Genomic DNA, 14,426 nt, shown 5'->3' with positions numbered 1-14,426 from the left:
TGACTTGGCCAACATTGTCTATCTCATACGCTGCAGGAAAGGATGTCCTGAGGCGTGGTACACTGACGACACCATGCAGATGCTGTGACAACGGATGAACGGTCACTGCGCATGAATTGCCAAGCAGGAGTGCTCCCTTCCAGTCGGGGAACACTTCAGCAGTCCAGAACATTCAGCCTCTGATCTTTGGATAAACAGTCTGCAAAGGCAGCACGGTAGCACAGTGGTCAGCACGGTTTCTTCACAGCGCCAGCGTCCCAGGTTTTATTCTCAGATTGGGTCACTGTCTGTGCGGAGTCTGAACGTTCTCCCCGTGTCTGTGTGGATTTCCACAGGGTGCTGTTTCCTCCCACAGTTCAAAGATATGCAGGTTTGGTGGGTTGGCCATTCTAAATTGGCCTTAGTTTTCAAAAAGGTTAGGTGGGGTTATTGGGTGACAGGGATAGGGTGAAGGTGTGGGGCTTAAATATGGTGCTTTTTCCAAGGACCGGCCCAGACTCAATGAGCCGAATGGCCTCCTTCTGCACTGTAAATTCTATGGAAAGGCCGAGCCAAAACAGGTAGCCAAGTTCCTCACGCATGAGGACAGCCTCAACTGGGATCTCGGGTTTTGTCACATTACATGTAACCCCCACCATACTGCCCTGGTTTACAGATTTCTACTAACTTTCCTGGCTTGAGACAATTCACACCTCTATTACCGTCATTATCTCTCACTCCACTCACACTGTTTGTACCTGGAAAGACTCGCATTCCAACCATTCTTCACATTCCAATCTGAAATTAACTTGCAATTGTGTCTCTGCCTATAAACGCTATGTTTATGAACCTGCCTCCACTTCACCTGATGAAGGAGCCGCACTCCGAAAGCTTGTGATTTCAAATAAACATGTTGGACTTAACGTGGTGTTGTGAGACTTCTTACTGTGATGTATTTGATAATGCTTCTGTGAAACACCTTTGGACATTTTACTATGTTGAAGGTACAATATAAATGCAAGGTGTTGTTGTTGCATGTTAGTGAAGTCAGTGTTGTACACTGCATATTGACTGTCATAATATCCACTCATGTATATAATTAGATGCAGACAGGCAGTGATTAACACATGGGATGACCAGTAAGCATACAACACAGTACAGCCAATCACCAGACAGGACACTACCACTGTAAATCCAGAGGGCACTAGGTTTCCCGCTCTCTCGGGACCCAGCTACTGAGACAGTCAGAGTCCACGAGCAAGCAAGTGCAAACACCAGGCGGTAGCTAGTAAGTCTGGTCAGGCTACTGCAAGGTCGCCAGTCAGATCAGTATAGTGTCGACCCACAGCTGAATATGTATAGCAGTTCTATAGTTGAATAAAACAGTGTTGGATCTTCTCCAGTGTTAGACGTCTGTTTCTAACTTCCCTGCATCGAGTGCAGTCCACATCAAACCAACCTGATTAACACAACATGGTACCAGAGTGTTACTGATCTTGACGGACCTACCTCGTGTGAATCAGCATTGACCAGCAAGCAGCCATCCAGCGAAATGGAAAACATCCAGCCTCCTCCGCAACTCCGCATCTCCGGCAACCTCGGCGCCAACTGGAAAATCTTCAAGCAAAAGTTTCTCTTGTACATCAAGGCCTCCGACCTCGAGGCAGCATTCGATGCCAGGAAGATCGCGCTATTTCTCTCCACTGCGGGGGATCACACCATCCATATCTACAACTCCGACGGTGAAGACAAAACAAAATTCAAAACAGTCCTGCTGAAGTTCGACAGCCACTGTGACATTGAGTTGAATGAGAGCTTTGAACGGTACATCTTCCAGCAGAGGCTTCAGGGTAAGGATGAACCTTTTCACTCCTTCTTGACCCATCTCCCCATCCTAGCGCAGTCATGTAACTATGACTCAATGGCTGATTCCATGATCCGGGATCAGATTGTTTACGGGGTCCACTCCGACTCCCTGCGGCAGCAGCTCCTTAAAATCAAACAGTTGACCCTCTCTGTCGCTATTGAGACGTGCGTTGTCCATGAGCATGCCATGAATCGTTACTCCCACATCAGGGCGGCAGAAACTGAAAAGCTGGCCTCCCACGAGGCGGAAAGGGTGCAGGCCATCGCACAGATGCAAGGACCGAGCATCGAGGAGAGTGGTCATTTCGCGCGCTTTTCCTGGATCCCTGCACATGCGCGCCACGACCGTGTGGACGACGAGACCGATAACTCGACTGTGCAAGTGCGTACGTTCACCGACCGCACTGCGCATGTGCGATGGCGCACGGAACGCGCTGACATCAGAGTCATGACGTGTCCGAATTGTGGCTCCGCCCACTTAAAGCGGCAATGTCCGGCAAAAGGACACCAATGTCTCCACTGTGGCAAGCTTGGCCACTACGCAGCCCTTTGCAGATCTGCTCCACCGCTCAGCAGCCAGCGGTCCCAGCTGCGGCACAGAAGTGTCCGCTCAATACAGCAAGGCATGCCAGATTCCGATCCCGACAACCCAACGAACCCTGATGCTGACTGCCTCAAGTCTCCATATCGGGTGGGCATCATAACTACACATGAGCTGGCCTCTACCACACCTGCGCAATGCCTCTCGATCCTCAGTGTGGATCCAGACGATGAGTGGTGTGCTGTCCTCACAGTTAACAAGGCTCGCATTCGATTTAAACTGGACACCGGCGCGTCTGCGAACCTCATCTCACAATCGGACCTCAACACCATCCAGGCCCGACCAAGCATTCTTCCACCGGCCTGCCAGCTCCTTGACTACAATGGCAATGCCATAGCTGCCAGTGGCTCGTGTCAACTAAGGGTATCCAACAAGGCGATCAAGGCAACATTACGATTTGAAATCGTCAGGCCTGACAGGGTGTCCCTGCTCGGTGCTCGCGCCTGCAAGCTCCACACCATGTGTTCAGCGAGTCCACACCATCTCATCGTCACCGGCGACGGCCTCATCCAATGGAAATTTGCAAGCCGACATAGACAACATTATCATGCAGTACCACAGCGTATTCGATGGAATGGGCACGCTCCCGTACCGATATAAAATCCTGCTCAAGCCGAACGCCACCCCTGTAATTCATGCACCATGCCGAGTGCCGGCGCCCCTCAAGGATCGTCTGAAAAAGCAATTACAGGACCTCCAAGACCAGGGCATCATCTCGAAGGTCACAGAACCAACAGACTGAGTCAGCTCCATTGTCTGTGTAAAGAAGCCATCAGGGTAGCTCAGCATTTGCATTGATCCTAAGGATCTAAACCGCAACATCATGCGGGAGCATTACCTGATCCCGAAACGTGAAGAGTTGACCAGTGAGATGGCTCATGCTAAATTCTTCACTAATCTGGATGCCTTCCGGGGCTTTTGGCAAATACAGCTGGATGCGTCCAGTCGCAAGCTGTGCACGTTCAACACCCAATTCGGTCGCTACTGCTACAACCACATGCCTTTCGGCATCATATCTGCCTCCAAAGTGTTTCACCGCATCATGGAGCAGATGATGGAGGGCATCGAGGGGGTGTGAGTATACATGGACGACGTGATTATCTGGTCCACAACGCCCCAGGAACACATCGCTCGCCTCAAGCAGGTCTTCCAGCGAATTCATGAACATGGTCTCCAGCTCAGCAGGGCCAAGTGCTCATTTGGTCAATCGGATATTAAGTTTCTAGGTGACCACAGCTCGCAGCAGGGTGTGCGGCCAGACGCCGACAAGGTCTTGGCGATCAACGCCATGAAGACCCCGGAGGGCAAGAAGGCGGTCCTCCGCTTCCTCGGAATGGTCAACTTTCTCGGGAAATTCATTCCCAATATGGCATCCCACACTACGTCCCTCCACCATCTCGTCATGAAGTCAACGGAATTCCAGTGGCTGCCCACGCATGAAGCGGAATGGCGTGAGCCGAAGGCAAAGCTCACCACAGCCCCAGTTCTAGCATTCTTCGACCCAACTAAGGAAACCAAGATATCAACTGATGCAAGCCAGGACGGCATTGGGGCAGTGCTCCTCCAGCGAGATGACTCCTCGTCCTGGGCTCCAGTGGCATATGCCTCCAGGGTCATGATGAACACTGAGCAATGGTATGCCCAGATCGAAAAGGAGTGTCTGGGTCTCCTGACAGGAATAGTCAGGTTTCATGTCTACGTTTACGGCCTGCCGAAATTCACAGTGGAAACGGTCCACAGGCCTCTAGTCCACATAATCCAGGAGGATTTAAATGACATGACACCTCGGTTACAGCGAATTCTTCTTCGACTCCACCGCTATGACTTTGAACTTGTCTACACGCCAGGCAAAGAGCTGATCATTGCAGATGCCCTATCCCGGTCCATCACCACACCGTGTGAACAAGGTGACTTCATCTGCCACATAGAAGCCAGCAACCTCCCAGCCTCTGATGAACGGGTGATCCAAATTCGTGAGGAAATAGCCAAGGATCCTCTACTGCAGTCTGTGATGCAGCACCTTACCCATGGCTGGCAGAAGGGACAATGTCCCCAATTCTTTAACGTGAAAGACGAGCTGACGGTTGTGGAGGGAATCCTTCTGAAACTCGACAGGATCGTTATTCCTCAGAGCATGCAGGCTATGGTGCTGGGTCAACTCCATGAGGGTCACCTTGGAGTCGAGAAATGCTGACGCAGAGCTCGGGAGGTGGTTTATTAACCGGGCATTAACCAGGACATTGCCAACACGGTCCTCAACTGCCCCACCTGTCAGAAGTTTCAACCGGCTCAATCCAAGGAAACACTGCAACAGCACGGGATCGTGACCTCTCCGTGGTCCAAAGTAGGTGGAGACCTTTTCCACGCCAAGGGGTGTGACTACGTACTCTTGGTCGACTACTTCTCCAGTTACCCAGAAGTGGTGAAACTGTCCGAGCTCACGTCGAAGGCGGTCATCAAAGCCTGCAAAGAAACGTTCGCCAGGCACGGGATACCGCTCACGGTAATGAGCGACAACAGTCCATGCTTTTACAGCCAGGAATGATCTGATTTTGCACTATCCTACAACTTCCGTCATGGTACCTCCAGTCCCCACTACCCGCAATCAAATGGGAAAGCTGAGAAAGGGGTCCATATTGTAAAGCGGTTGCTGTGCAAAGCTGCAGACTCAGGCCCTGACTTCAACCTGGCACTGCTGGCATACAGGACAACCCCACTGTCCACTGGGTTGTCTCCAGCGCAGATGCTCATGAATTGCACTCTGAGGACCACAGTTCCAGCCATTCATGTTCCAGACCTTGACCACCTCACGGTTTTACAAAAAATGCAGCAATCCCGGGCCCAACAGAAGGCCACATACGATGCTCATGCCATGGATCTACCCGAGCTGGCTCCAGCCGATCATGTTCGCGTCCAGTTGCCTGAGGGTGGCTGGACAGCCACAGCTGTTGTTGTCCAACAAGTTGCCCCAAGGTCTTTCCTTGTCCGCATGGCTGATGGCTCCCAGCTACGGCACAACAGACAGGCATGTTGAAGAGTTCCACGCCCACCATCTGACCGCAGTGCTCCGCCGGCCATCATACTTCCTCTGGACGGACCCTGCCACGAGGTCACCGATCTGTCAGCGATCCTGCCGGCCCACGCAACCACCGCGATGGCAGCGATCCCACCACTCCACGTGCAGGCGGCACCTGATCCACCTCTGCGGCGATCGACAAGAATTCGTCGCCCACCATAAAGACTCAATCTGTAGACTGAACTTTTGTAAATTTTGTGACTGAATTCATCAATTTAACCTTTGTAAATATTGCTTTGTTTGCCATATATGTGCACTATCGACACCTTTCCATGTATATACGTTTGTTCAAGCACCGTTTGTATATAGTCAGGGATATATATATATATACGTATACATACTTCAGTATTTATTTAACTAAAAAACAAAGGGGGGAGATGTCATAATATCCACTCATGTATATAATGAGATGCAGACAGGCAGTGATTGACACATAGGATGACCAGTAAGCATACAGCACAGTACAGCCAATCACCAGACAGGACACTACCACTATAAAGCCATAGGGCACTAGGTTTCCCGCTCTCTCGGGACCCAGCTACTGAGACAGTCAGAGTCCACAAGCTAGCCAGTGCAAACACCATGCGGTAGCGAGTAAGTCTGGTCAGGCTGCTACAAGGTCACCAGTCAGATCAGTATAGTGTCGACCCACAGCTGAATATGTATAGCAGTTCTATAGTTGAATAAAACAGTGTTGGATCTTCTCTTTCTAACTTCCCTGCATCGAGTGCAGTCCACATCGAACCAACCTGCCTAACACATCATTGACATCATGTCAGTAGTTCACAATCTACATTAGTATCAACACTGTAAGTGATTTACACTGTCTATTAATGTATCATATTGCCAGAGATTCACAGTGTACATTAATCCAGAAAATTGCCAGCAGTTCACGTTGTTCATCTAACAGTGTCAGTTATACATGGTGTCATTAGTACAATAAGATGCAAGCAATTTGCACAGTTTATCATCAACAGCAGCAACTTCCGTTTAAATACACTTAACCAAACAAACCTGTATAAACATTCGAACCAGAGGAAGGTACTAGGGATACAGCAAGAATACAGCAGGGGGATGGGAACCTAAATTGTAGTCCCAGTGTACAGGATGTTGAGAGTAGTGAGGTCAGGGATAGGGTTAAAAGTTTGAAAGAGGGCACCGGCAAGCAGGACGCTGGTTTGAAGTGTGTCTACTTCAACGCCAGGAGCATCCGGAATAAGGTGGGTGAGCTTGCAGCATGGGTTGGTACCTGGGATCTCGATGTTGTGGCGATTTTGGAGACATGGGTAGAGCAGGGACAGGAATGGTTGTTGCAGGTTCCAGTATTTAGATGTTTCTGTAAGAACAGAGAAGATGGTAAAAGAGGGGGGGGGTGTGGCATTGTTAATCAAGGAAAGTATTACGGCGGTAGAAAGGACGCTTGAGGACTCGTCTACTGAGGTAGTATGGGCCGAGGTTAGGAACAGTAGAGGAGAGGTTACCCTGTTGGGAGTTGTCTATAGACCTCCGAATAGTTCCAGAGATGTAGAGGAAAGGATTGCAAAGATGATTCTCGACAGGAGCGAGAGTAACAGGGTAGTTGTTATGGGGGACTTTAACTTTCCAAATATTGACTGGAAATACTATAGTTCGAGTACGATAGATGGGTCAGTTTTTGTGCAGTGTGTGCAGGAGGGTTTTCTGACACAGTATGTAGACAGGCTAACAAGGGGCGAGGCCACATTGGATTTGGTACTGGGTAATGAACCCGGCCAGGTGTTAGATTTAGATATAGGTGAGCACTTTGGTGACAGTGATCACAACTCGGTTATGTTTACTTTAGCAATGGGCAGGGATAGGTATATACCGCAAGGCAAGAATTATAGCTGGGGGAAAGGCAATTATGATGCTATTCGGCAAGATTTAGGATGTATAGGATGGGGAAGGAAACTGCAGAGGATGGGTACAATCGAAATGTGGAGCTTTTTCAAGGAACAGCTACTGCGTGTCCTTGATAAGTATGTACCTGTCAGGCAGGGAGGAAGTTGTCGAGCAAGGGAACCGTGGTTTACTAAGGAAGTTGAAGCACTTGTCAAGAGGAAGAAGAAGGCTTATGTTAGGATGAGACATGAAGGCTCAGTTAGGGCACTTGAGAGTTACAAGTTAGCCAGGAAGGACCTAACGAGAGAGTTAAGAAGAGCGAGGAGAGGACACGAAAAGTCGTTGGCGGATAGGATCAAGGAAAACCCTAAGGCTTTCTATAGGTATATCAGGAACAAAAGAATGACTTGAGTAAGATTAGGGCCAATCAAGGATAGTAGTGGAAAGTTGTGTGTGGAATCAGAGGAGATAGGGGAAGCGTTAAATGGATATTTTCTGTCAGTGTTTACACTGGAGAAAGACAATGTTGTCGAGGAGAACACTCAGGTTCAGTCGACCAGGCTAGATGGAATTGAGGTTCAAAAGGAGGAGGTGTTAGCAATTTTGGAAAATGTCAAAATAGATAAGTCCCCTGGGCCAGATGGGATTTATCCTAGGATTCTCTGGGAAGCCAGGGAGGAGATTGCAGAGCCTTTGTCCTTGATCTTTATGTCGTCTTTGTCGACAGGAATAGTGCCGGAAGACTGGAGGATAGCAAATGTTGTCCCCTTGTTCAAGAAGGGGAGTAGAGCCAACCCTGGTAATTATAGACCTGTGAGCCTTACTTCGGTTGTGGGTAAAATGTTGGAAAATGTTATAAGAGATAGGGTTTATAATCATCTTGAAAAGAACAAGTTGATTAGCGATAGTCAACACGGTTTTGTGAAGGGTAGGTCATGCCTCACAAACCTTATTGAGTTTTTTGAGAAGGTGACCAAACAGGTGGATCAGGGTAAAGCTGTTGATGTGGTGTATATGGATTTCAGTAAGGAGTTTGATAAGGTTCCCCACGGTAGGCTATTGCAGAAAATAAGGAAGTATGGAATTGAAGGTGATTTAGCGGTTTGGATCAGTAATTGGCTAGCTGAAAGAAGACAGAGGGTGGTGGTTGATGGCAAATGTTCATCCTGGAGTTCAGTTACTAGTGGTGTACCGCAAGGATCTGTTTTGGGGCCACTGCTGTTTGTCATTTTTATAAATGACCTGGAAGAGGGTGTAGAAGGATGGGTTAGTAAATTTGCAGATGACACGAAGGTCGGTGGAGTTGTGGATAGTGCTGAAGGATGTTATAGGATACAGAGGGACATAGATAAGCTGCAGAGCTGGGCTGAGAGGTGGCAGATGGAGTTTAATGCGGAAAAGTGTGAGGCGGTTCACTTTGGAAGGAGTAACAGGAATGCAGAGTACTGGGCTAATGGCAAGATTCTTGGTAGTGTAGATGAACAGAGAGATCTCGGCATCCAGGTACATAAATCCCTGAAAGTTGCCACCCAGGTTAATAGGGCTGTTAAGAAGGCATATGGTGTGCTAGCCTTTATAAGCAGGGGGATTGAGTTTCGGAACCACAAGGTCATGCTGCAGCTGTACATAACTCTGGTGCGGCCGCAAATGGAGTACTGCGTGCAGTTCTGGTCACCACTTATAGGAAGGATGTGGAAGCTTTGGAAAGGGTTCAGAGGAGATTTACTAGGATGTTGCCTGGTATGGAGGGAAGGTCTTACGAGGAAAGGCTCAGGGAATTGAGGTTGTTTTCGTTAGAGAGGAGAAGGCTGAGAGGTGACTTAATAGAGACATATAAGATAGTCAGAGGGTTAGATAGGGTGGACAGTGAGAGTCTTTTTCCTCGGATGGTGATGACCAACACGAGGGGACATAGCTTTAAATTGAGGGGTGATAGATATAGGACAGATATCAGAGGCAGTTTCTTTACTCAGAGAGTAGTCGGGGTGTGGAACGCCCTGCCTGCAACAGTAGTAGACTCGCCAACTTTAAGGGCATTTAAGTGGTCACTGGATAGACATATGGATGAAAATGGAATAGTGTAGGTCAGATCGGCTTTAGATGGTTTCACAGGTCGGCGCAACATCGAGGGCCGAAGGGCCCGTACTGCGCTGTAGTGTTCTATGTTCTATGTTCTATGTTCTAATATGTGATAGTGGGATTCAGGTTGTAATGTTTTAGCAAAGAGCACACATACAGATGGGCCATGGTCTTCTCATGTGCGGTAAGCTTCCATATTCCTAAACATTCAAAGACACTTCGGAAGATGGGAGTACGATCCAACTGGATTAAAGAAAAATGCAAAATGTACAGGTGCAGAATTAAATTTAGGGGAAGAGTTTTAAAGTGAGGCAGATAGAGGGATTTGGGAGGTAATTTCAAAGTGCAATGGAGAGAGCATTGCCCGATGAATTTGGGAGAAGTGTCATCATGGACTAGAGTCAGAAAAGCAGCGAGCAAGCTGTAACAGATAATGAAAGGTCATTATCGATCGGAAATTTAACCCCATTCCTCTCCACAGATTGGAGACTGACCTCCCCAGTATTCCCAACCTTTTTCTCTTTTTATTTCAGATTCCCAGAATCTGCTCATGTTTCAGGAATGAATAGTTGGAGAAGGTGGCAGAGGTACCTGATAATGATTTTGAAAAATATCTGCTGAGGGATATGGGAGCTAATGAAAGCAACAAAGGGGGCCAGTGGATGTGTGATAGGTGATTGGAGCATAGAATGGGAGAAGATGCAAATGATAAAAATCTGAACGAGTTGGCGTTTTTTTGGCTGAATTTTGGGAAGTCAATGGTGACAGCATTGGAAAAAATAATCTTGGAGGTTATGAAGGAACGGATGTAGGTTCAGCAGTGTGAACACAAGAACATACGGACTAGGAGCAGGAGTGGGCAATGCAACCCTTCCATCTTGCTCCACTATTCTATCTGATCATTGCTGGTCTCCTCTTGGCCTCATCTCCACTTTTCTGTCCACTCCTCATAACCCTTCATCCTGCGATGAATTAAAATCCTCTCTACCTCCTCCTTAAATCTGTTTAGTTTTCCGGCATCCATCGCATTCTTGGGAATTCCACAGATTCACGACCCTTTAAGTGAAATAATTCCCCCTCATTTCTGTTTTAAATCAGCCACCCCTTAGCCTAAATCTATGGCCTCTCATTCTAGACTGTCCAACAAGGGGAAACATTCACTCTTTATCTACCTTTTCAATCCCCTTTAGCCTCTTATATACCTCAATTAGATCTCCTCTCATTCTTCTAAACTTCAGCATGTATAGGCCTAAACTGCTCAATCACTCTCCTTCATCTCTGGAAATAATCTAGTGAACCTTCTCCAAACCCCCTCTAATGCATTTACATCCTTCCTCAAGTGAGGGGTCAGAAGCCGTGCACAGTGCTCTGGATGTGGTCCAACCAATGCCCTATAGAGTTACAATAACACTTCCCTACTTTTATACTCTATTCATTAGCAATAAATGCCAAAATTCCATTTGCCTTCCTTGTTACCTGTTGCACCTGCACACTATGTTTCTGTGATTCATGCACAAGGAGTAATTAAGGACGCAGATGTTAAATATTTTGGAGATGGGAGTAGGCACTCAGATACAGGGTGAATGTGATATTTGAAGTGGAGCAGGGTAGCAAAGTTAGATGCAGCCCGAATGAACAGGAAGGGGAATGGAATCAGGTGCTAAGGAGAAAAACTTTTGGTGTAATGTGAAAATGGTGGTTTCAGTCTTGTCTGGAGGAGGCCATGTGAGTAATGCAATGTGCTGGATAGGACATATCGGAAAAGAATCAATAATGACAATTCATCTAGCAAATATTTACACGAATGCCGTGTCTGTGATTCACACTATTAGTACAATAGGAGTGTTACTATCAGGGTCTGCATTACGTATAAGCACAATCTCAACATCAGTCACTCAATGTATACTATAGTAGTGCACAGTGTGAACCATTGGCAATAATCATGGATTATCAAACAATCAGCAGAAATCACTAACAATAGCAATTATTTCTTTGTATAGCATATTTACATCTACATTAAACATTTTCCACACTAAAGCATCACCAATATTCAAAAAGAGTTACTTGGCACTTGGCTGATATTGGTGAGTAACAGAATTTTGTTTAAACCACCCTTATTAATTCCCATTTTTCAGAAAGAAAAGGTAGGCAATTTAATAAGGGCACGGGGAGTCCACACCGAGTATAATAAAGAACTTACATTTATTCACAATAATGGTATATACACTACCCGGTAGATCCTTCTCTGGTCAGTGCCTTGCTGGCAGACCTTTTATACAAGGGGGAATAGAGTTCCCCCGTCTCTCAGCGGAGGAGCTCGTACTCTGCGAGGGCCATGGGGAAGATAATCATTCTCACCCCGTAAGTCACGTGCGGGATATTACAGGCAACTCTTCCAAAGCTGGTCCCAAACCTGGTTGGAAATGGAAGAGGATTGGGCATGGGGCTAGCACCCGACACTGTAAAAACCCATCACTGCTACAGAAACAGCAAGAAGTAGTCATTCTGGAAAACCCTGTGAAGGATGGCACATTGGGGGATGATGGGATTGGAAGGGATTGAATGGAGCTGAAAGGAAGTCCGATTCTTGGAAAGACCAATCTTCAATGGCACCAGCAGCTGGAGAAGGAAAATGGACCTGGAGAAGTACATTTAAGGAGAGCCTTCATGGCTGGGGCACCACCTGGACTGAGGCACAAGAAATTCTGATGTCCAGGGCCGGTGGTGGATCTTACTGCCCCTTATCCTGCAAGGGACTGGAGGAAATAAACCTAAGTAAGTAAGTGAAGAAAAAGAACATGTTAACTTGGCACAATTACTGATTGTTGACTCCATTTTTAAAAAAAGACTCAATTATTTCAGTTGTTTTTGAGTGAAAGCAGTACCATCTCCTATTCTCCTCTCAGGGCGAACCAGGCACATTACCATTAAAGTTGGAAGTACTGACAAGACTATCGGTGCATTGCAGTCCCACCTGTTCCTGAATGTTTCCAGCATGAGTGGGAACAAAGGACTTGCAATTGTAGGGATGGGGAGGACTAGTTTAATTCAGGAATGCTAGATCAATCAGTTAAAATTGATTTACAATTCAAATACATATCCTCCAAAAGGCCTCGAGAGTTGTAGCTATATTAACATTAATCATTTCTGCTCGTGATTATATTTAGGTTACTTCACATTTCTAAGAGTTCTATTTCCTTAAAAGCTTCCATTGGGAGTCTCGATTGGAGGTACCAGTTTCAAGTTCAGGGTACGGGATAGTTTGAACTTAAGGTTTTTAGAATCGTTTGAATCATGTTCCATAGAATTTACACTGCAGAAGGAGGCCATTCGGCCCATCGAGTATGCACCAGCTCTTGGAAAGAGCACCCTACCCAAGCCCATACCTCCACCCTATCCCCATAACCCAGTAACCCCACCGAACACTAGGGGCAATTTGGACCCTAAGGGCAATTTAGCATGGTCAATCCACCTAACCTGCACATCTTTGGACTGTGGGAGGAAACCGGAGCACCCGGAGGAGCGCCGATTCTACGAGCGGCTTGTCGTAAAACTCGGCACGCCATTTTGGTGGGGGGCTGGGAGAATCGCGTGCGGGTGCCAGGGTGGCGTGGCGGGAATCGCCCGGCACTCCTGCGATTCTCCCACCCGGCGTGGGGGTTGGAGAATCGCGCCTGGGGACTCCAACTCTAACCCAAAGTTTAAATTGAAAGTTGACTTCTAATTGTTGATATGAAATAAGGCTTACTGGTACTGCTTCTATTCAGTGTGTTTGCCATAATTGTTTTAAATGGAGTGCATAGGATAGTATCTCTAAGCAGCATTGGTGTCTCTTATCCTGGCACTGTTGCAGGCATTGAGAAATTTATAGGCTTGACCAAATTGATGTCTCATTTGAAGGATGGTGCCCGATAATGAGAAGCTCCTGTGGAAAAAATCAGTGATAAAGTAAAGCATAGTGATCCACATGTATGATGGCATATTATAGGGCTGTAGCATGGAGTATTAGAGGACATGGGCTTATACTGCAATTCCTCCATTCAGCAAGGTCACCACCTTAACCATAAGCATTTGGTGATGGGTGTTGCATGGGGATCAGACACTGAGATCACAGCTGAAGTCTGAAAGATAAAATTGATGGTGCAAGAAAGTCAATTTGGCCAGATCTCTCACACCTTCGAACAGCAAACTGCAGAGGTATACTGAAATAGAGAGCTGTGAACATAGAAACAGTGGTACTTTGGAGCCCTTTAAGGGGCGTGCCCTTATGGTCCACTTGACTGGCGCAGGGCCTATCGCGCAGGAACGCGCAAACCCTGACCAATGGGGAAAAAGTGTTGGACCCTGGGCGTGGGGTCCTGGGCAGTGTGGACCTAGAGCCAAAGAGTGAAGACCTGTTTAGAGACTCTGTGGCTGCATTTAAGTTACCCTTGTTAGTTACCAATAAACCTTTATTCCTTTATACTGGAAGTCTCCTTTGTATTGCCTCGAGCCACCATAGAAACATAGAAAATAGAAAGAGTAGGCCATTCGGCCTTTTGAGCCTGTCCCGCCATTCAATATGATCGTGACTGAACCGCTATCTCAAAGCCATACTCCCATACTCTCCCCTTACCCCTTGATACCTTAAGAGTCTAAAAATCTATCTACTTTCTTAAATATATTCAGTGACATGGCCTCCACAGCCTTTGTGGTAGAGAATTCCACAGGTTCACCACCCTCTGAGAGAAGATGTTTCTCCTTATCTCAGTCCTGAATGGCCTACCCTATATCCTGAGACTGTGACACCTTGTTCTAGACCTCATAGCCAGAGGAAGCAACATCCCTGCATCAAGTCTGCCCAACCCTGTCAGAATTTTATACATTTCAATAAGATCCCCTCTCCTACAATCCAGTGACTAGAGGCCTAGTCAATCCAATCTCTCCTCAATCGACAATCCTGCCATCCCAGGGATCGGTCCGGTG

The sequence above is a fragment of the Scyliorhinus canicula genome, chromosome 4 (assembly GCF_902713615.1).
Source record: "Scyliorhinus canicula chromosome 4, sScyCan1.1, whole genome shotgun sequence".
Taxonomy (NCBI): domain Eukaryota; kingdom Metazoa; phylum Chordata; class Chondrichthyes; order Carcharhiniformes; family Scyliorhinidae; genus Scyliorhinus; species Scyliorhinus canicula.
This window is presented reverse-complemented; position numbering follows the sequence as displayed.